We start from the raw sequence: 23,984 nt of genomic DNA on the forward strand, positions 1-23,984 counted from the left end.
AAAAACCATCATCCTTGGAGTGACATCAGCATAATGGTGGAGTAAGCTCTTGCCTTAGACTCCCTCCCCAAGACATAACGAAAAGGACATTCATAAACCAACAGAGGACATTTGCACAACACAACAGACATCAGAGAGACCCACGCACCCATACGTCTGAAGGTGGAGGTGCTGGACCCCTGGCAGGAAGTGGAAGGAGATAAGGGCATCTCCTGTCCCACCTCAATGGCAGCAATCCAGAGTGTGTACTGTGCACAGCTCCGAAAAAAGAGGCAGGAGGGGCGGCTCTCCACAGCAACACCCACCCTCTCCAAGTTCCCTCACAATCCATGGGAAAGCTTCACACAGAGGAGACTAAGCTATTGGGGGGTGTCTTCATGAAGCCAGCACCCTAAAAGAGCAGATAGGGAGGGCAGAGTGAGAACACCCCCAGGATCATGCAGGTGAAAGAAGGCACCCCGCCCCCCACCCGGCACCCCAGCTCAGCCAGGCAGCCAGAGCACCTGCACACAGGTTAGAAAAGCAGCAGCTGTGACCAAGTGAACCGGTAATCGCAGACAGGCCCTGTCAGCATAGATTCCAAAGGACAGGCACAGACGCCAGGGATCACTATGGGCTCAGAATACACAGTTTCTGACACCTCCCCCCAGTGGTGGCAGGTGGAAGTTGTGACCAGATACTATCACTGTGAAGGCACAAACCCATGGCACCAAACAGTACAAAGAAATACATTAACACTCCAGACCAGAAGGAAAATGACAAGCACCCAGAAATCAACCCTGAAGGCACAGATATTTACAATCTAAATGACAGAGAATTCAAAATAGCTATCATAAAAAGACTCAATGAGTTACCAGAAAATACAGATAGACACTTTGAGGAAATCAGGAACAATATTAATGAACAAGGGAATTCCTTACAAAACAGACTGAAACTGTAAAGAAAAACCAATGAGAAATGTTGAAGATAAAAAACACTATGGATGAGACAAGGAAAAATCTAGACCCCCTGAATAATAGAACTGATATTATAGAGGACAGAATTAGCAGTCCGGAGGAAGAAATATAAAAATGCTTCAGATAGAGGAGGAGAGAAATGAAGAAATTCAGGAAATATCCGACTCAATTAAGAAATGCAACATAAGGATAACACGCATTTCAGAGGGGGAACAGAAGGAGAATGGAGCCAAAAACTTGTTCAAAAAAATAATAGCTGAAAACTTCCCAAACCTAGGGAGCAAACTGGAAATACATGTAAAGAAGCTAATAAAACTCCTAATTATGTCAATGTAAAAAGACCTTCTCCAAGGCTTATAGTAGTAAAGCTAGCAAAAGTCAATGACAAAGTAAAAATATTAAGGGCAGCAAGACAGAAGAAAATAACTTACAAAGGAACCCCTATCAGGCTTTCAGTGGATTTCTCAGCATAAACCATACAGGCTAGGAGAGAGTGTAATGATATATTAAAAATCCTGAAAGACAAAAACTTTCAGCCAAGAATACTCTATCCAGCAAAAGTATCCTTCAAATATGATGGAGAAATAAAAACTTTCCTAGATAAATAACGGCTAAGGGAGTTCATTGCCACAAGACCCCTCCACTACAAGAAATGCTCAACAAAGTCCTCATACCTGAAAAGAAATGGTGGGTAGGGAGGGGTGTTTACAAAGCCTTGAGCAAGGAGATAAATGGGCAGGGAAAATCAGAAAATTGCAGCTCTCTATCAGAACAGGCTAGCAAACAATTATAACAATAAAGATAAAGGGAAGGAGAACATCAAAAAAAAATAAATCTCACCATTTTAACCACAAACTCACAACACAAGATGGACTAACTTATGACAACAACAACTTAAAGGGGAAGAGGCATGAAATGGAACCAGCTTAGTCTAAGGAAATAAGAGGATATCAGAAAATGGACTATCTCATCTACAAGATTTTTTATACAAACCTCATGGTAACCACTAAAATAATCAAAACAGAGACACAAATGATTAAATAAGAGAAAAGTGAGAAAACCATCACAGAGAACTACCAAACTGAATTGACAGTCCAAAATACATGGGACAAAAAACAAGGGAAATGCAGAACCACAGGAAAACGAGTGACAAAATGGTAGCATTAAACCCTCATATATCAATAATCACTCTAAATGTAAATGGATTGAATTCTCCAAAGAAATAACTCACAGTGGCGGGATGGATTAAAGAACAAGACCCAAGAATATGCTGCCTTCTGGAAACAAGACACATCTCAGCTCTAAAGATAAACACAGGCTTAGAGGGAAGGGATGGAAAAGGATACTCCAAGTTAACAGCAAACAAAAGAAAGCAGGTGTTGTCATACTTATATCAGACAAAGTAGACTTCAAGATAAAACAGGCAATGAGAGACAAAGAGGGGCAGTATATAATGATAAAAAAGGGATTCTCCATCAACAAGACATAATACTTATAAACATATATGCACCCAACACAGGAGCACCAGAGTACATAAAGCAACTATTAATAAATCTAAAAGGAGATAACAAGATAACAAGACAATAACAGTAGGGGACCTTAACACCCCACTTACATCAATGAATAGATCATCCAGACAGAAAGTCAACAGGGAAACAGTGGAATTAAATGAAAAACTAGACCAGATGGGCTTAATAGACATATATAGAACACTCCATCCAAAAACAGAAGAATAAACATTCTTCTCAAGTGCGCATGGAACATTCTCAACAATAGACCATATTCTGGGGAAAAAGGCAGGCCTCAGTAAGTGTAAGAAGACTGAAATCATATCAAGCATCTTTTCCAACGATAATGCTATGAAACTAGAAATCAACTACAAGTAAAAAGCTAGAAAAGTGACAAATATGTGGAGAATAAACAAGATGCTATTGACCCACTAATGGATCATTGAAGAAATTAAAGGAGAAATCAAAAAATATCTGGAGCCAAATGAAAATATGCCACCAATTCATATAGGATGAAGCAAAAGCAGGCCTAAGAGGGAAATTCATAGCAATACAGGCCCACCTTAACAAACAAGAAAAATCTCAAATAAGTAATCTTAAACTACACCTAACAGAATTAGAAAAAGAAGAAAAAACAAAGCCCAAAATCAGCAGAGAGAGGGAAATAATAAAAATTGGAGCAAAAATAAATGAAATTTAAACCAAGACAGTAGAAAGTCTCAATGAAACTAAGAGCTGGTTCTTTGAGAAGATAAACGAAATTGAGAAAACTGTAGCCAGACTAAGAAAAATAAAAGAGAAAGCTCAGATAAATAAAATGAGAAACAAAAGAGGAGAAATTACAATGGATACCAAAGAAATACAAAGGATTATAAGAGAATACTATGAAACACTATATGCCAACAAATTGGACAAGCTAGAAGAAACATAAATTTTTAGACTCATATAACCTCCCAAAACTGAACCAAGAAGAAATAGAGAATCTGAATAGACCAATCACAAGTAAAAAGATTGAAACAGTAATCAAAAACCTCCCCCAAAATAAAAGTACAGGACAAGATGGCTTCTCTGAAGAATTCTACCCAACATTCAAAGAAGATTTAATACCTATCCTTCTCAAACTATTCCCCAAAAATGGATGAAGATGGAACACTTCCTAACACATTCTAGGAGGCCAACATCACCCTGATCCCAAAGCCAGACAAGGACACAAAGAAGGAAAATTACAGGCCAATACTGCTGATGAACATAGATGCAAAAATCTTCAACAAATTTTTTTTTTTTTGAGGAAGATTAGCCCTCAGCTAACATCTGCTGCCAACCCTCCTCTTTTTGCTGAGGAAGACTGGCCCTGAGCTAACATGCATGCCCATCTTCCTCTACTTTATATGTGGGATGCCTACCATAGCATGGCTGACAAGCAGTGCCATGTCCACACCTGGGATCTGAACCTGTGAACCCCGGCCGCCAAAGCAGAACGTGCAAACTTAACTGCTGCACCACTGGGCCAGCCCCCAAAATACTGGCAAGCCAAATACAACAATACATCAAAAAGATCATACAGCATGATCAAGTGGGATTTATACCAGGGATACAGAGATAGTCCATCATCTGCAAATCAATCAATGTGATACACCAGATGAACAAAATGAGGAAAAAAATCACACGATCATCTCAACAGATGCAGAGAAACCATTTGACAAGATCCAACATCCATTTACGATAAAAAAAAAAAAAACTCTCAATAAAATGGGTACAGAAGGAAAGTAACTCAACATAACAAAGGCCATATATGAGAAACCCACAGCCAACATCATATTCAATGGCGAAAAACTGAAAGCCATCCCTCTCAAAACAGGCACAAGACAAGGGTGCCTGCCCACTCTCACAACTCTTATTCAAGACTACTAGACATTTTGGCCAGAGGAATTACGCAAGACAAAGAAATAAAAGATATCCACACTGGAAAGAAAGAAGTAAAACTCTGTTTGTAGATGACATGATTCTATATATAGAAAACCCTAAAGAAACCACCAGAAGCTATTAGAAATAATCAACAACTACATCAAAGTTGTAGGGTACAAATAACTTACAAAAATGAGTTGCATGCCTATACACTAATAACAAGCTAGCAAAAAGTCAAGAATACAATCCCACTTACAATCTCAACAAAAAGTATAAAATACCTAGGAATAAATTTAACGGAGGAGGGAAAAGACCACTAAAAAGTATAAGAGATAATTGAAATAAATCAAAGAAGACATAAAGAAATAGAAAGATATTCCATGCTCATGGATTGGAAGAATAAACAGTTAAAATGTTCCTATTACCTAAAGCAATCTACAGATTCAATGCAATCCCAATCAGAATTCCAATGACATTCTTCATGGAAATAGAACAAAGAACTCTAAAATTTACATGGACAACAAAGATCCTGAATAGCCAAAGCAATCCGGAGAAAAAAGAACAAAGCTGGAAACATCACAATCCCTGGCTTCAAAATATACTACTACAAATCTACAGTAATCAAAACAGCGTGGTATAAGTCCTCAACCCATAAAACTTCTAAAAGAAAATATAGGTAGTACACTCTTTGACACCGAACTTTAAAGGATCCTTTTGAATACCATGTCTTCTCAGACAAGGGAAACAAAAAAAAAAGTAAACATGTGGGACTTCATCAGACTAAGGAGCTTCTTTCTGCAAGGCAAAGGAAACCATGAACAAAATGAAATGACAAGCCACCAACTGGGAGAAAATGTTTCCGAATCACATACCCGACAAGAGGGATTAACAAAGGAATTTCCTTTGTTAATCTCCATAATATATAAAGAACTCACACAACTTAACAACAAAAAACAAACAGCCCGATCAAAACATGAGTGGAGGATATGAACAGACATTTTTCCAAAGAAGATATACAAATGGCCAATAAGCGCATGAAAAGATGTTCAACATCACTAATTATCAAGGAAATGAAAATCAAAACTACACTACGATACCACCTACACCTACTACAATGGCTATAATCACTAAGACTAAAAATAACAAATGCTGGAGAGGACGTGGAGAAAAGGGAAGGCTCATACACCGCTGGTGGGAATGCAATCTGGCGCAGCCACTACGGAACACAGAATGGAGATTCCTCAAAAAAATACTAATACCATATGATCCAGCTATCCCACCACTGGGTATCTACCCAAACAACTTGAAATCAACAATCCAAAGTGACCTATGTACCCCTATGTTCACTGCAGCACGATTCACAATAGACAAGACATGGAAGCAATCCAAGTGCCCATCGAACGATGATTGGATAAAGAAGATGTGGTATATATATACAATGGAATACTACTCAGCCATTTAAAAAAAAAGACAAAATCATCCCATTTGCAACAACATGGATGGACCTTGAGGGTATCATGCTAAGTGAAATACGCCAGACTGAGAAAGACAAACACATGACTTCACTCATACGTGGAAGATAAACAAGTACATGGACAAAGAGAACAGTTCAGTGGTTACCAGGAGAAAGGGGGTGAGGGGTGAGCACAGGGGGTGAAGGGAGCACTTATATGGCAGACAAGAAATAATGTACAAGTGAAATTTCACAATGATATAAACTATTATGAACTCAATTGAAAATAAATAAAAAGAAAGAAAAAATATTCAAGCAAATATTTCATCAATTATTTGTTATTTTGGAGCAAGCACAAAATTAAAGGAAAAAAAGAATCAAAGTAGACCATTATCTTTTGCCATACACAATAATTAACTCAAAATGGACTAAAAACTTGAAGGTAAGACCTGAAAGCGTAAAACTTCTAGAAGAAAATACAGGCATTAGACTCTTTGACATCAGTCTTAGCAGCATCTTCTCAAATACCATATCTATTCAGGCAAGGGAAACAAAAGAAAAGATAAACAAATGGGACTACATCAGACTTAAAAGCTTCTGGCAAGGCAAAGGAAACCATCAACAAAACGAAAAGACAACCCATCAAGTGGGAGAAAATATTTGCAAATCATATATCCAACAAGGGGTTAATTTCCAAAATATATAAAGAACTCAACAACAAAAAAACAAATCACCTGATCAAAAAATGGGCAGAGGACACAAACAGACATTTTCCCAAGGAAGATATACAGATGGCTAACAAGCACATGAAAAGATATTCAACATCACTAACTGTTAGGGAAATACAAATAAAAACTACAATGAGATATCACCTCACACCCATCAGAATGGCTATAATTAACAATACAAGAAATAACAAGTGTTGGAGAGGATGTGGAGAACAGGGAACTTTCATACACTGCTAGTGGGAATACAAACTGGTGCAGATTGCACACAAAAATAAGTTTGCATACCAACAGTATGGTGATTTCTCAAAAAATTAAAAATAGAAATACCATATGATCCAGCTATCCCACTACTGGGTATTTATCCAAAGAAATCGAAATTAACAATATAAAGAGACTTATTCACCCCTATGTTCATTGCAGCATTATTCACAATAGCCAAGACATGGAAGCAACCCCAGTGCCCATCAAATGAAGAATGAAAGAAGATGTGGTATACACATACAATGGAATACTACTCAGCCATAAAAAAAAGACAGTCATCCCATTTGCAACAACATGGATGGACCTGGAGGATATTATGTTAGGTGAAATAAGTCAGACAGAGAAAGACAAACACATGATTTCACTTATATGTGCATGATAAGCACATGGATAAAGAGAACAGATTAGTGGTTACCAGAAGGGAAGAGGGTGGAGGGGTGGGTGAATGGGGTAAGGGGCACATATGTAAGGTGATGGATAAAAACTAGACTATTGGTGAGCACAATGCAGTCTATACAAAACTGATATATATGTACACCTGAAATTACACAATGTTATAGACCAATATGACCTCACTAAAATAAAAAAATAAAGGAAAAAAGAGAAAAATATACAGAAGCTTGTGGGGAGGGGGGGCACGCAGAAAAATCCCAAGAGGATTTTCACTTTTACAAAAAAAAAAAAAAGTGAAAAGTATTCAGCATGTGTTTTGCAGGGAGTATTAGAAGCAGTATGCAGCGAGAGTGGAGCCACCAAGCTCCTTCTCCAGGAACCATACTCAGCATCTCAGCATCCAGCCACCATAGCTCTGAGCTGTGTCTGTGAGCATCTGTGCTTCATCTCAATTTATTCTCTGCATCCGTTAGCAAGAAAGTAACTGCTTCTTTGCTTTACACCATTTCAACCTACAAAAAGGTTTCAGAGGAACGCATGCTCTACTTTCAGATAGCAGGGTGAACGTATACAGGTTCTTAGAATTGCTCAAGAGGACACAGACAAGAAAAGTATGTATGAACTGTTACCCTAAAAGTGGACAAAACTGGAAACAAATGTCCAGAATAAGGGGATAGTAAAGGTATAAAAATTACGCTGTGTTAATGGGTGCACAGTTTCAGTTTGGAATAATGAGACAGTTCTAGAAATAGGTAGTGATTGATGACGACTATACAACACTGTGAGAGTACTGAACGTCACTGAATTGCACCCTTAAAATGGTTACAATGGTAAATTTTGTATTATGTACATTTTAATATTTTAACAAAATAAAAAGAACAGAAAGGGGCCGGCCCAGTAGCACAGTGGTTAAGTTTGCATGTTCCATTTCAGCAGCCCAGGGTTTGCAGGTTCAGATCTGCACGGACCAAGCACAGCTCCTTAAGCCACACTGGGGCAGCATCTCCATAAAACAGAGGAAGATTGGCACGGATGTTGGCTCAGTGACAATCTTCCTCAAGCAAAAAGAGGAAGACTGGCAACAGATGTTAGCTCAGGGCTGATCTTCCTCTCACACACACACACACACACACACACACACACACAGAGGAAAAAAAGACAAATTTTGCTGTGGTATAGCCCTATTTATTGACATTTATAAAAGAGTTTTCTTATATATGTTAAGGAAGAAAAGAAAAACAGGCTATGCAAGAGAAAAATAAAACACTGGAAAGATACATAGCAAAAAAGTTAACAGTGGTTGTCTTTGGTGGTAGATTATAGACGATTTTCTCTTGCTTCCTTAACCATTTTAAATACAATCTGAAATATATTAAATAAATTAAATAATATCTATTAAATAATAAATTAATTTCAGATTAAGAGAAAAAGTTAATACAACGAAGTTCATAGTCCTTTACCCAATTTCATATCCAGAAGTTTATTCTAAGAAAACAAGTCACCCAGTCAACAAAATACATACATGAAACTAATTAAAGTATTACATTAAGAAGATATAATTATTATGGTATTATTATAATAGTGAATATTATACAGCATGTTTTTTTTTAGGAAGATCAGCCCTGAGCTAACTACTGCCAATCCTCCTCTTTTTGCTGAGGAAGACTGGCCCTGAGCTAACATCCATGCCCATCTTCCTCTACTTTATACGTGGGATGCCTACCACAGCATGGCTTTTTGCCAAGCGATGCCATATCCTCACCCGGGATCTGAACGGGCGATCCCCGGGCCGCCGCCAAGAAGTGGAATGTGCGAACTTAACCGCTGCACCATTGGGCCGGTCACTATACAGCATTTTAAAATGCTAGAATTTACAAAGAGCTCATACCAATAAATAAGAAAAAAGACTAACAATTTACAGAAAAATGGGCAAATTGTATTAATAGCAGGAAAAATGGTCAATCATAAAAAAGACTGCCATCCAATATCACTCGAAACTCAAGAAATATACAAGACCTCCTTGTTTTCACCTATCAGATTAGCAAAGATTAAATATATATGTACCAGCAGTACTAGCAATATGTGAGGAAACATGTATCTGATGGTAGATTAGTACAATGTGTCTGGAGCGCACTCAGAAAGCATCATATTTTGAAAGGCTGGCTGACCCAGCAATTAATTCCTCTGATAGGAATTTACAAATACTTAACTACCACTCACAACACCAAGGTACAGACACAAGGAAATTCACTCCAGAACTGTTTTAAGTTAAAAGGTTAATAACCATCAGTGGGGAATAAGCTAAATAAATACTGGTACATTCGTAAATAGCAATAAAATACTCTGCAACTGTAATAAAGGAAGACAGTTCTAGATGTTCTAAGTATGGAAAGATAGCCAAGACTGGATGAGCAAAAACTAAAACATGTAAAACTGTGTTAACAGTACTACATACATATAAATTTTAAATACTATCATAATAGGAAGGGGAAGAGAGTCTTCTTTTTTAATTTCAAATCTATATTGTTGGAATGTATCACTATTGATTGCTTTTAGTTTAAAACAAGGTTTTGTTTTAGTGATAAGCAAGACTTAAATAAAAATGTCCACCAGCAATGCCTAATAAAGTATTATGTTAAAAAGTAGATTGCAAGGGCCAGCCTGGTGACGGAGAGGTTAAGTTGGTACATTCTGTTTTGGCGGCCCGGGATTCGCTGGTATGGATCCCAAATGCCGACATGGCACCTCTTGGCAAGCCATGCTTGTGGCAGGCGTCCCACATATAAAGTAGAGCAAGATGGGTATGGATGTTAGCTCAGGGCCAGTCTTCCTCAGCAAAAAGAGGAAGACTGGCAGCAGATGTTAGCTCATGGCTAATCTTCCTCAAAAAAAAGCAGATTACATTTTATCACAATTAAAAAGAAAAAAGCAGATTACAAATTGGTACAAAGCTATTTTTCTACCACACCAAAAAGAAAAAAAAGAAAAAAAATGGTAATTTTTAAGAAGGCAATTACAGATAAGGCCTTCAACTGTTTAATACATACTGAATCTTCAACAAAGACTAGGGCTAATATTTAAAATGTTAAAGACATACTGTATTCTGTTAATAAACTTAAAAATACTCCATCCTGGGTCAAAAAAAGATGAAAGTGATTTATTTTTTGTTTAACTTAATAACTAAAGAAAGCAACGTGTTTAACTGTGCAGAATACAATATGGTAGAAGGAAATCACATTGCTTCTTAATATTTTAGGGCAGTCTAATAGAAGACTATTGCTCAGGGCTTTGCTCTCTAATATTTTATAAAAGATGTAGGTTTTCTGAAATGAATTGATCTGGGCTGAACATTAGACCAAAAAGTATCAAAGATAATGTGTCAGAATACTGTACAAAGATTAATATACTGTCCCAATGGCCTAAAAATTTTATAAACTAAGACTTCTGGAAAATATATAATGATATTCCATGATTAATCAAAAATGTCTTCTAATCCCAAAACACAAATGATATAGAAATTCACTTCATCTCAAGTCTGTATATTAAAGTTTATAAATTAAGGTGACTTGTGCCTTTGTATGTACATATGTGTGTTTATTATATAATTTATGCTTATTTTAGCCTGAAGCTTTTTCAAATAAAATCAAATCCCAAAAATGAAGCATCAAGAGGTAAACACTACTACCTATCTGTCGCTAAGGAAGCTCACAGAGTGAGTATAATATGTTTAAAACTAAAATTGCTGGGGCCGACGCGGTGGCGCAGCAATTATGTTCACACGTTCCACTCTCTCGGCGGCCCAGGATTCGCCAGTTCTGATCCCAGGTGTGTACATGGCACCACTTGGCAAGCCATGCTGTGGTAGTCATCCCACATATAAAGTAGAAGATGGGCACGGATATTAGCTCAGGGCCAGCCTTCCTCAGGAAAAAAAGAGGAGGATTGGTAGTAGTTAGCGCAGGGCTAATCTTCCTCAAAAAAAAAAAAAAAAAAAACAGAACTAAAATTAAAATTGCCTCAGAAGATCATGCCTTCATTAGACACAGATCACTACAAAGTTTGTCTGCTCTTCTGGTTACAAAGAACGAGAGAAAATGGGATAAATGTCACTTGGTTTTGAGACTTTCATTGTCAGCTACAAAGCTCTAGTCCAACAAAAAAATTACCCATTATTTGCAATCTTCACTGTTATATTAGAACTAAGATTATCTTTGGCAAAGTCTGGCCTCGCCGACATCTACATGGGGGGGAAGGCCATTAAAGAAGGGAAGAGACCATAATAAAGCTTCTAAGTGAAAATTTTGGAACAGGAAAGTAATTTTCAAATTAAGTAGCCAAATAAACAACAAAAATCTCCACTTAGAAACACTGTAACAATTTTTTACCTAAAAAGTATCTAAGAGAGATAGCATATAATCTAACCAAAACTTTTAGACTTTACCAATAAAATGGTTCATAAATCATTTATTCTAATGTAAAAACAGTATTTCCATACCAACTCAGTTATAAGAGTTCACAGATCACAAGCAGTCCTATATAAATTCCCTGCTGAGATTCATCTTAATTTACCTTTAAAACTTTAAAATGGTTTTATTTTAACCCTTTCAGACTAAAAGTTCAGGGGCTGGCCCCGCAGCCAACTGGTTAAGTTTGTGCGCTCCACTTTGGTGGCCCAGGGTTTCACCAGTTTGGATCCTGGGCGTGGACATGGCATCAAGGATCAAGCCATGCTGAGGCAGAGTCCCACATTAGCAGAACTAGAAGAACCTACAACTAGAATATACAGCTCTGTGCTGGGGGGCTTTGGGAGGAGAAGAAAATAATAATAAAAAAAAGTTCAACCATATTGCTTAAAAAGCTCAATTAGGGCCGGCCCCGTGGCCGAGTGGTTAAGTTAGCGCACTCAGCTGCAGGCAGCCCAGTGTTTCACCAGTTCAAATCCTGGGCGCGGACATGGCACTGCTCATCGAGCCACGATGAGGTGGCGTCCCACATGGCACAACTAGAAGGACCCACAACTAAGAATATACAACTGTGTACCAGGGGGCTTTGGGGAGAAAAAAGGAAAAAAATAAAATCTTTAAAAAAAAAAAAAAAAAGCTGGCCCCGTAGCCAAGTGGTTAAGTTCACGTGCTCACTTTGGCGGCCCAGGGTTTTGCCGGTTTGGATCCTGGGCGCAGACATGGCACCGCTCACTGGGCCATGCTGAGGCAGCATCCCACATGCCACAACCAGAATATACAACTATGTACTGGGGGTATTTGGGGAGAAAAAGCAAAAAAAAAAAAAAAAGATGAAGAATGGCAACAGTCGTTAGTTCAGGTGCCAATCTTTAAAAGGAAAAAAAAAAAAAAGCTCGGGGCTGGCCCCGTGGCCGAGTGGTTGGGTTCACACGTTCCTCTGCAGGTGGCCCAGTGTTTCGTTGCCTCGGGTCCTGGGTGCGGACATGGCACTGCTCGTGGGCCCCCCTGGGGCAGCGTCCCACATGCCGCAACTGGAGGGACCCACAGCGAGGAATATATAACTACGTACTGGGGGGCTTTGGGGAGAAAAAGGAAAAACAAAAAATCTTTAAAAAAAAAAAAAGCTCCATTATTTTCCTGAGCACTAAAAAATATATCCTTTGGGAAGGCAATTAAGTTGGAAGTTGAAGCTTTAAAATCCTCAGAGAGGCCTGAGAAACACCAGGTAAACATTTTCCTTAGTCCCAGAATTAACTTAGCAACAAAAACTTACAGCACATTTACCTGAGACAAATGTTTGATAAAATTGACCAGCGTGAGAATAACTTTCCTAGGATGCTTAAAGATTCTTAGAAAATGCCATGAAAGTTCACTTTGTAAATGACCCACTACTAGCATCCACCTACCTAAGATATTAGATGACTGTTTTGATCTTTCTCATTATACAGAGGCTGTCATCACTTGGAAATATGATAATGAGCAAAATGAGAAAGCATAACTCTCTACAGAGGCTACAAAAGTTGGGTCTCTGACTCCCTGCAGACAAAACCAATTAAAAATCAGTATCAAAAGCACATTCTGGTAAGTTCACAAAGTATAATATTAACTAAGGACCAAAGCATTTTTCTAACTGCACACGGTCTATCAAATCCAGTCATCATAGAAAAAATGCACTCACAAGACTTTAATTTGATGCCAGCAGAGCTAGACTCAAGTGTTCTAAATCCAGTGTTCCAGTTTCTAGGTTATCGACATCAACACAAAACTGTAGTGCAAAATTTGAAGGATCCAAAGAATGTATCTTAGTAAGTACTTTAACGAAAGTTAGAAGATCCTTCAGTTGAGCATAGCAAGATTTATCAACCTTATTAGAGATTTCAGTAACCAAATGAAATACAATTTAAAAGACTTTCTCAGCAAGTTTTATGTCAGTACGATGCCCCTAAAACACCCACACAAATGCAAGAGGTAGAACTAGGTACACATCATCATCATTCTAAATCCCCATTTATAAATTATAAAAACAAGCAGAGTTACTATTCATGAGCCCCTTAACGGGGTCTGATGGGCCACTACTCACTGATGGGTGTCTATCAGGAAGGCTTTGTAATATAAAGGGCTTTATTCAATGTTTTCCAAACAGAAATGAAATGTGTTAGATATAATGCTGCTGCTTCTCCCTTGCTTCTTACTTCCCTCAGGGTAGGCTTGGCACCAAGTAACTTTAATTAGCCATCCATTTGTTCAAAGTCTGTTTACTATCTCCCATCCTTAGCGAGCCTCTAGTGAAAAAACACTTTAGGGGCTGGCCCCATGGCCGAGTGGTTGAGTTTGCGTGCTCCGCTTCACCCACCCAGGGTTTCACCGGTTCAGATCCTGGGTGCCAACATGGCACCACTCACCAGGCCAGGCTGAGGCAGCGTCCCACATGGCACAGCCAGAAGAACCTACAACTAAAATATACAACTTGTACTGGGGGAATTTCAGGAGAGGAAGTAGAAAAAAAGAAGACCGGCAGCAGTTGTTAGCTCAGGTGCCAATCTTTAGAAAGAAAAAAACACAACACTTTATTTTGAGAATTTTCTTTTTAGTCTACGGAATCACACTTTTATACCCTAAAATCAGAGGGTCTTAAGAGTTGTATATAAATTGAATGCGTGTGGATTTTTCTGAGAAGGTCCACAGCTTTCACCAGAGTCTCAAAGGGGTCTATAACCTAACAAAAAAAAACTCCTGGGAGTATGTTTTGCTTTCATAAAAATTTTTCTACCTTCAAGTTCTTATCTCACTATCCCAGCCTACTTTCTTTCAATCCCTCCTCCCTGTGCTCAACCAAGAAACCAAGAGAGGCTGATGGATAAGACACCTGCTCCTCAGAATGTCAGGAGGCTATACGGCACTGGACAGAAAGAGCAAAGCACTCAGTCAGAAGACCTGGATTTGCATTTGGGTTCTTTACCACCACTTGAGGGATCTCTACTTTTCGGTCTGCAAAGTATGAAGAGCAGCTACCTTTAGGACTGTGCTGAGAATTAAAATTACAAATACAAAGGTTTTTTCTTTTTTTACTATAAAGCAAAAATAACAAGTATTATTTTACATTAAGTTCTGATCACTGAAATAGAACCTTCCTTTAGCAAAAAGTCACTGCAACCTCAACTTTCAAGGAGCACCTGACCTCAGCCTATCTCTAGTCGGCATCTAGTCAGTGGCGGGCACTTTTCATCACAGCAATTTCAATACAGGCTAAAGGGCTCCCCTCTGTTTTTTCTCCAATGCTCATTTTTTTTTTTTTTTTTTACGATTTTTTTTTTTTTTTTTCCTTTTTCTCCCCAAAGCCCCCCGATACATAGTTGCGTATTCTTCGTTGTGGGTTCCTCTAGTTGTGGCATGTGGGACGCTGCCTCAGCGTGGTCTGACGAGCAGTGCCATGTCCGCGCCCAGGATTCGAACCGATGAAACACTGGGCCGCCTGCAGCGGAGCGCGCGAACTTAACCACTCGGCCACAGGGCCAGCCCCTCTCCAATGCTCATTTTTAAAGAACAGTGACGCCATCCACCTCTTCCTTGTACACTAAAACAGATGTAAAAGAGGACAGGCTCTGAAGTCACACTGCCTCTGTCCAAATCCAGGCTCAACTGTGGGACTTTGTACTACAGTTAATCTCCCTGGACCTTAAGTACATGTAAAAAGAGGACATTATGAGGCTTAAATAAAATAATACAGGTAAAGCCTTTAGACAGGTGCCTGGCTTTTACAAAGCAAATGGTCAAAAATGTTAGTTACTAGGAAATGGAAGCCTAAAGCAACCCTGAATTTTTTTTTTTGGATTGGTTATGTTTAACACAATGGTTTTCAATTCTCTAATTTTCATTATAAAATTGTCTAAAATAGAATTTATAAATTAATATATAATAGTCAAGGCCCATTAATTTATTTTTTTGCCATATTTTTTAAAGTAGCAGAATATAACATCAGATTTCCATGTTTAAAGAGCTGCTTCTAAGATTGTTTTAGGTATATAATTCGAGGGCAGGGGCAGATAACAAAAAAGGCCCGCTTCAACATTTTAGTTGTTACTGGTTATATGAGAAAATTTTTTGCCCTTTTGAAAACATTTTTAAATTTTCACTTCATAGAAGTAAGTGATAGGTGAATAACAGAAGTTTTTACCAAACCCTCTACCAGTTTTGTAATGGCCTCTTCAAAGGATGACCACAGACAGAAACCTCCTACACAGATCATGCATTTATTTCTGAGTCAAGTCTTTGCAGAAGTAGGTTTCCCTTTTTACTACTACAATAACTCTCAAATTTTTGGCCTTAAGACCTCTTTAAACTCTTAAGAACTTGAGGAACTCAAAAATCCTTAGTTTATGTGGGTTATATTTATTCATTTTTATCACATTAGAAATTAAAACATTTTTAAAAATCAAATCATTGAATAATACCCAAAAAAAGAGAGAGAAGAATGACACTGTTATATTTTCCAAATCTCTTTAATGTCTAGAAATAAACTAGATTTTCTTACCTTCTTCTGCAGTCATTCAGTTGTAGCATGTTGTTTCGGTGAAAGTACATGAAGAAAATTTGGTCACAGATACTTAGTTGAAAAGAGGAAGTTCTCATAGATCTGCTGAGAGGGTCTTGTGAACCCTCTGAGTGTCCCGAGCCCAAATCTTGGAAATAACTGCCCTAATAGTTCCCCTACAGGATTCTCCATCCAATCTGTCCCTCCAAAGAAATCTGTCCATACAGACTTTAAAAGCAGCCCCTTCAAGTGTTTTCTCCATTCACTAACAATGATTTCTTGACCTATGTGTGTAATGCCAACATTCTTAGAAAAGGTATACCTATGTCAACCCAGTCTTCCCTAAAGTCCTACCACGAAAAAAGATCCCAAAAATACCAACACAATTGTTTGCAAACATACACGAACTTTTAATAGCCATATTAAAATAGTTAAGTACCAAGTGATAAGAATTTTTTTAAAATTATAACTCCTGGGCCTGCCCAGTGGCATAGCGGTTAAGTTCAGCGTGATCTGCTTCAGCGGCTTGGGTTCATGGGTTCGGATCCTGGACATGGACCTACACAACTCGTCAACCATGCTATGGCGGCAACCCACATACAAAATGGAGGAAGACTGGGGCTGGCCCCGTGGCCGAGTGGTTAAGTTCGCGCGCTCCGCTGCAGGCGGCCCAGTGTTTCGTTGGTTCGAATCCTGGGTGCGGACATGGCACTGCTCATCAGACCACGCTGAGGCAGCGTCCCACATGCCACAACTAGAAGAACCCACAACGAAGAATACACAACTATGTACCGGGGGGCTTTGGGGAGAAAAAGGAAAAAAATAAAATCTTTAAAAAAAAAAAAAAAAAAAATGGAGGAAGACTGGCACAGATGTTAGCCCAGGGCAAATCTTCCTCAGGAAAAAAAAAAAAATTACAACCCCTATAGATAGACAGGCTCTGGTAAAAGCCATCAGTTTTCAGTTTTACCGAGCAACTTCTTTGAAAGAATATTTTAATTTCTGAATATTAAACATTCGGAAAGGCAAAGTACTGTCTCTCTGGACCATCTATTAGTAAATGAAAATAGACTGGTAAGAAAGGGACATGCCATGGTATTTACTCTTTAAGCATTAGTCCCAATAAGTTCCTCTTTCACCACTTTTCATACAACTTGGCAATAATAACCTGTATTTGCAGGGCCTTTGAACGACTCAAGTTTATTACTGTCAAAACCATGTGAAAATATAAAATGCTTCTCTCATTGATACTGCTCCCCAAACCTCAAAGAAATAGTTTCCTTCCAGGCCACTTTATAGGAACAAGCTAAGTACCATTTTGTTTACAAACAATAAGAGTAAGGGAATAACTAGACCACATGAAGACCTTCTTACTCTTCCAAAATGTCCCTAATACATGTCTACCAAAGTTACCTACTAGAAGGATTTATACAGATTTTTGGCATTTCCCCAAAGTCTTATCAGGCCTATAACGGAAGCATCCTTTTAAAATTTACCCAGGATTCTAAGAAAGCTAAATCCTTAGAACAAAACATCTTCCACTCAAATGAGCTGACATCATGATGGGTCAATCATGAAAAGTTAACAGGAAAGCATTATTTCTTTCAGGTCATTCACTGACATCTTACGGTACAGAAGTCACTGAATGGGATACAAAGAAATTTCAGATCCTTCTCCCCAACAGCAATTATGACTGATAGAAATATTACTTCAATATCCCATGTTATGATCAAGTGGCTATACTGCCACAGTTTTTCCCCCAAGGAAAGTATTTAATAAATGGTTTTGATTCTGTTTTCTTTCATACCTAGTATCCCAGTGAGGAAAAGACAATTTCTGGCAGAAAACTGAGGCTGCCGAGGTTAAGAAAAGATTACATACTTGAGAAAGGTTCCAAAACTGATTTGTTTGTCAGAGGAAGGGGTTTAGGAAAGAGGTTGGACTCCGCCCCCTCAGCCTTCCCTCAGCAACACCCAAACCTACCTGGGTACCAAGGGCAGGGAAAGTTAAACATCCCACACCTTAACTTTAAGGCCTCATGAGATCTGTAAACACATGATCTCCCTTTAAGTACTTTATAAACTGGTCACTCCTAGAGATTCAAAATCAAGGACAGGAAATGGACAGCAGCAACACTAAAAAATAAGCCTCAGTCTCAGAGAAGATACTAAAAGACTGCAAAATCTTTGTTTTGCTTGATTTTCCATCTGAAGATACATTAGCAATTGTACTAAAAGAAAAAGTAAATAGTAAGTCACACATTTCACTAGATGCAAATATTTAACAGCTGTTTAGTCCCGCTACAATTAAGATATATTAACTGTAAGCCTAACGTTAAAAGTGGAAATAATTTTAGAACATGTATGATCCTTAATAGCCGTATTTGAAGCAAAAGACTGAAGCTTGAACCTGAACTGGAATCGCCAAGAAGCTGTTCCATTTATCCAACTGCCAGATCATTTAATATTTACACAAGGGCAACCTGCCAGTCTATTTGATAAACTATAATTCCGACCATGCTTCAAGGCTAGATCTCCTGTTTGAAAGAAAAAAGAATGTACTCATGCACAGGAATGCTCAATTTAGGATAGTAGATAAAAGATCTTATCTCCAAAGATCTTAAAATAAATTTATCCTACGACATATCTCAGACCATGCTGTGTGTTACTGCTGTAGAGAAAGCACTATCAACCGCCTTATTTTTTCACCTTTATTGCCATATTTAATGATCATTTGATTTAAAAGATCCACTTTGACCTAAAATATGAGGAAGTCGCAGCCTGATAAAACTGGTCCTCATTTGAATGGCTGCCTGGTATCAATGGAACACACAATATAAACACTCTTCTATTATCTACTTTTCCAGGTTTTAAACAGAGAATTTTGCAGCTGTGCGTAGAGTTGAGACCTAAGAAAATCATCGCCGTGAAGTCATGTAAGTCTGAAATACTGACTGTCAACAAACCTGCTCTTTCCTCCTTGGCTTCCCAGAACTTTTCCTGCTGCCTCCAGCTAGATCCTCTTCCCTCATTAAAACACTGGCGTTTCTGGGGGTTCTGTCATGATCCTCATTCTCATTCTACATCCCTATTTCCTCCCTAACCCTGTCCTAACCCAAAGCCTTCCCAGACATCCCAGACAGCCCCTTCTCCCCATATTTCACCCAACTCCATATCCCCCCAACCCTAATATCTTCAACCATTCTATATACAATTCCCATTATTTGTAACACATCATATTATATAATCTAGCAGTAGATCTTTCTCACCAGCAGACTGAGTTCCTTTAAGTCAAAGCTGTTTAATTCATTTCTAAAACCCTAGAACCCTAACATAACGCCTGGCACTTACTCACCTATCAATAAATGTACTGAACTCACAACTAACCCAAAGGACCTAATTCATTTCTTCATTCACCAGAGCTGACAAAAAGGATTCTCTAGTTTCCTGTAGTAGAGTTGAAAATTTGTTAGTTCAAATTCAACAGGTAAGAGAATCCCTTATATTAACAGATGCCTAAACCTCATCAGGGAATTAACCTAAACCAGCAGTTCTCAAACTTAGCTGAGCTTTAGAATGACCAGAGGAGCTTCTTAAAATTCAAACACTTGAGCCCCACATGAGATTCTAACTCAGTTCTTCTGGGGTGGAGGCCAGAATGACCTTGATGGGAGGCAGGGGTACACTCAGGGGGCCTCTGAGTCCTAATCACTCCTCCAATTGAAGCTAAGTAGTCAAATTCATCAATTTGAAATTGATGAACTATGAGTTTCCATACAAATGAGCCAATCAACCAACAATACACAAAAGGGCTAACCTCATACACACTGACAAATTAAAAGAATGAGGGTATATGATTTAAAATTTTATAAACAAATATAATGGACAAAAGAAAATGGTACCTGGATATCCTATATGTGCAATATTTTTACTGATTTCCCTGCACCTGTGTCTGGAGAGCCAGAAGATGAGAGAAGCTGGCTAATTTCTAGGAACTATGAAGGGAGCCACTGTGTATTAGAAGGAAGAACAATGAACTTGGATGTAAAAAGCCATTGTTTGGAATTCCTCAATCTGTCCTTTAAAAGCTGCATCACCTTAGACAAATCACTTAACTTCTCTCAGCAGTTTCCTCATCTATAAAATTGTCTTACCGTAACAAAATGTGTTTTGCTGAACCTATCAGAAAAAAGGGCAGCCTACCAGGATAGAATGTGTATAACCAAAAAGAATAAGATTCATAATTTTCCATCAACCATCTCATGTAATCAATTGTATCATTACTACAGACATATAACAGGCAATATAAATAGTGGTTAATAGCACATAGCTTGGAACCTATACTGCCTGGGTTCAAATCCTGGCTCCACGACTTACTAGTTAGGTGACCCTGAGTAAGTTTACTCACCTCTTTAGGCTTCATTATGTAAACCAGGCCCAGTATTATCCCCATTTTATAGGCAGGCTAGTGGAATAAAACTCTGAAAATGGTCATGATCCTCTTAAGACTAGCAGTTGAAGGATAACATGTAAATAATGGAACACACAACAGAAGCCAAATGTTTTGATTCCTACTCTAGTATTCTTTCCATGTAATCTGTATTCTCTTCAAGTTTTCATTTCCTAGCTAGCTAATACCAAACTCCAAAAACAAATTATCTTGTATCCTAACTCAAATTCTAAGCCCTGTTGCCCTAAAAAAATCTTTTTTTTTAAATGGCATTTAAGTTTTTTTTTTTTTTAAGATTTTACTTTTCCTTTTCTCCCCAAAGCCCCCAGTACATAGTTGTCTATTTTTAGTTCTGGGTCCTTCTAGTTGTGGCATGTGGGACACCACCACAGCATGGCTTGATGAGCGGTGCCATGTCCACACCCAGGATTCCAACCAGCAAAACACTGGACCAGCAAAGCGGAGCATGTGAACTTAACCACTCCGCCACGGAGCTGGCCCCTAAAAAAATCTTAATGAGCAATTATCTATTATGTAAGTCAAAGATATAGTTTACAAATGGAAGATAGGAAAAGCCACAAGGTTAGTAGTGAAAAAAAGCAGTTATAGAGAAGAGCCCAGAAGAATAGGCTGCCACCAAGTAAAATTTTTAAAAACCCCAAACCCACATCCTACACAAATCCCTGAAGGCAGCCTCCCACTGGAAAATCTGGTGGCTGTTCTCAATTTGTCCAAAATGCATAATAATATTGGATAAGAGTCTCTCTGGGAGAAGAAAAAGCCTGGAATATCTGGAATTTTACAAATAGAGGTTATACTCCAAAAATTCTCTTTATAGACCTCTCTTCATCTCCAACCCCTCATACCTTGTCCCACAAATAAAAAGATACCAGGGTACAAATCCTAAGAGATCCTGCTCTCCCCATTTCTTCCTAAAAGAAATCCCTCTCTCCCCATCTCTTCGCTCCAAGTTAAAGCCTGGCAAGGACGAGACGTTCGTTACCATCTGGTTTAAATATCACCAAATGATGAGTTGGTACAACCACACAGAAAATTGGGAGGATCTTGCCTTAAAGACTTTGTAATTATGTGGTTTCGATAGGGATTTGTTCTGTTTCTGGAGTTAAGAGATTAAAGTAAAACGGTCATGTTTCAGTGTCTGCAGTTGGGGGTACGTGGACCTCATGGGAGTATGTGCTTAATAAAAGCTCAAACCAAGTGCTCAAAACACATCAAGTGTTAGACTTTAGTTCTCTGAACATTACAGTTCGGTCAAGCCGGTAAGATAGCAAGCATTAATGCAGGAATGCACAAAAATCTGCCTACGGCCACACAAGAAGCACAGCTGGGAAAAGAAATCTTAGCCTTCCTGCATGCTCACAACTAAATATCTCAACATTTAAAGATTTTAAACTTGGCATATACACCATTGGAGAATGTTTTAATACATCTAGAAAGCAGTTATGAGTAAATTTCTTGATTCAAAAAAAAAGCCACACTAGTGGAAATATAGCATATAGGGGTATATCTTAAGAGGCAATGTTGCGGTGAGGTCCAGTAACAGAAGATAGGTTTGAACAAAAAATTGGGGAATCCAGGTGTGTATGACTATATAGGAGTTCTAGTTAGCCTTATTTTTTAAAAACGTTGCCTGTTAGTAAAGAATAAAATATAATCTGGCTCTGTCCTGAGGATCAAAGTAAACATTTTCTCTGCCACCTCTTCTACTTTTCTCCCCACTTTACAAGTAAGATAACTACATAAAAATAAATACTCAATCTACTAACTTTCTTGTCAGGCAAGAATTGTGATTAGGGGAAATTAAAACAATTTTAAACATTTCTTAACACGAAGCTCGCCAAATACAAACTTCTGCCTGTATACACACTATACAAAACATACATAACACACATGTACCTGCAAATTTTCTGAAATAATTTGTAACAAGATTTTAATCTCACTAATCTTTTAAAATATCCAGGTACAGAAAAGCTTCATCTAAACCAGTAGAAGAATTACATTCTGCATATTCTGGTTTTGATGCTGGGCTTTTTGACTTTTCAAGTTTCACTTTTAAAAAATCCCTTCACTGTAGGAGAAAATGAGGGATACATATCTAGCACTAACCCTTGTCTTGCTAAATCTGTCCCCAGACTCTTCTTAGCAGTGAGCAAATAAAGCTTTGGGATTTAAGCTCCTTGCAATCTATCAATTAATTAATCTGGACAGCAGCCCTAGGTCAGTGTCAGATCCCCTTATAGCAGATAAGAAGACACATGTTGGAGAAAAAAAGACAGTCCAAGGTCACGATGAAATCAGATTCAAGACTCTGCTCACTTATTCTAAAAATCTAGAAACGTCAACTCCTTCTTTTACATAATAGAGCAACTAACTTTTAAAAAGTAATAAATAAAAATCCACACACACTCCCCTTGATAAAGGTTATTTTTATCCCAGCAATATTCCTTAAATTTCACATCTGTTGTAAAGTAACAGATTACCGAGTGAAAGGGAAGCAGTAAGTTCTACAAAGCCATTCATTATGTGATGTTCTGCCTGGTGGTGTTTAGTCTCCTATTTGAAAAATGAAGTTGGGGGGCGGGAGGACGGAGACTTGGATTTTTAAGGGGTTATTGATAGAAAATAGTTGTCAATGACCCGATTTTTAAATTGCTCATTTTGAACATTTGATATCACATAAATGTTAATTAGCAACTCTTCTGAAATAGAAACTGCACCATCAAGGCTGAAAGTCAAATTACCATTCTTCACAGAAAAGTGAACCTGGGGCCGGCCCCGTGGTGCAGCGGTTAAGTGCATACACTCCTCTTTGGCAGCCCAGGGTTTGCCGGGTTTGGATCCCGGGTGCGGACATGGTACCACATGTCAAGCCATGCTGTGGCAGGCGTCCCACATATAAAGTAAAGGAAGATGGGCACGGATGTTAGCTCAGGGCCGGTCTTCCTCAGTAAAATGAGGAGGATTGGCAGCAGTTAGCTCAGGGCTAATCTTCCTCAAAAAAAAAAAAAAAAAAAAAGAAAAGAAAAGAAAAGTGAACCTAACAACCTATCCAAAAACTTATTAGACTCCTGATTCTCATTTCCTTAAAACTCCTTTTCCAGAAAGAGACTTCACTGTATTTCTTGGTTACCCCTGACTCCCAGCTCTGTTCTGTTGAGATAAAGTCCGGCAGATAGGAAAACGGACAAAAAGCAGAGACTGCACGATACTGGCAGAGAACGCCCTCCATCCACCACCGCTACCAACCCTCCATGTGCCAAGAGCTGGCCTGAAGATGGTCAACTTTCTGCACAGGTTCCAACAAATGTGTAACAAA

At 38.4% G+C, this 23,984-nt stretch overlaps 1 protein-coding gene across 7 annotated transcripts in view; it reads right to left on the reverse strand.

Moving 5' to 3' along the window:
- KDM5B (lysine demethylase 5B) overlaps positions 1 to 23,984 on the reverse strand; it is a 78,016-nt gene that overhangs the window by 48,032 nt on the left and 6,000 nt on the right. The window contains exons 1-2 of one of the 7 annotated variants that reach the window (XM_070255930.1): positions 16,199 to 16,819; positions 13,074 to 13,203 (exon numbers count right to left, since the gene is read on the reverse strand). The exons of 5 other annotated variants lie outside the window; for them this stretch is intronic. The gene's annotated coding sequence lies outside the window, so the exon portion shown is untranslated. Of the gene's footprint in view, positions 1 to 13,073; positions 13,204 to 16,198; positions 17,212 to 23,984 lie in introns of those variants that run through there. One more of the 7 variants, XM_070255931.1, reaches the window with a different exon arrangement.

The sequence above is a fragment of the Equus caballus genome, chromosome 30 (assembly GCF_041296265.1).
Source record: "Equus caballus isolate H_3958 breed thoroughbred chromosome 30, TB-T2T, whole genome shotgun sequence".
NCBI lineage: Eukaryota > Metazoa > Chordata > Mammalia > Perissodactyla > Equidae > Equus > Equus caballus.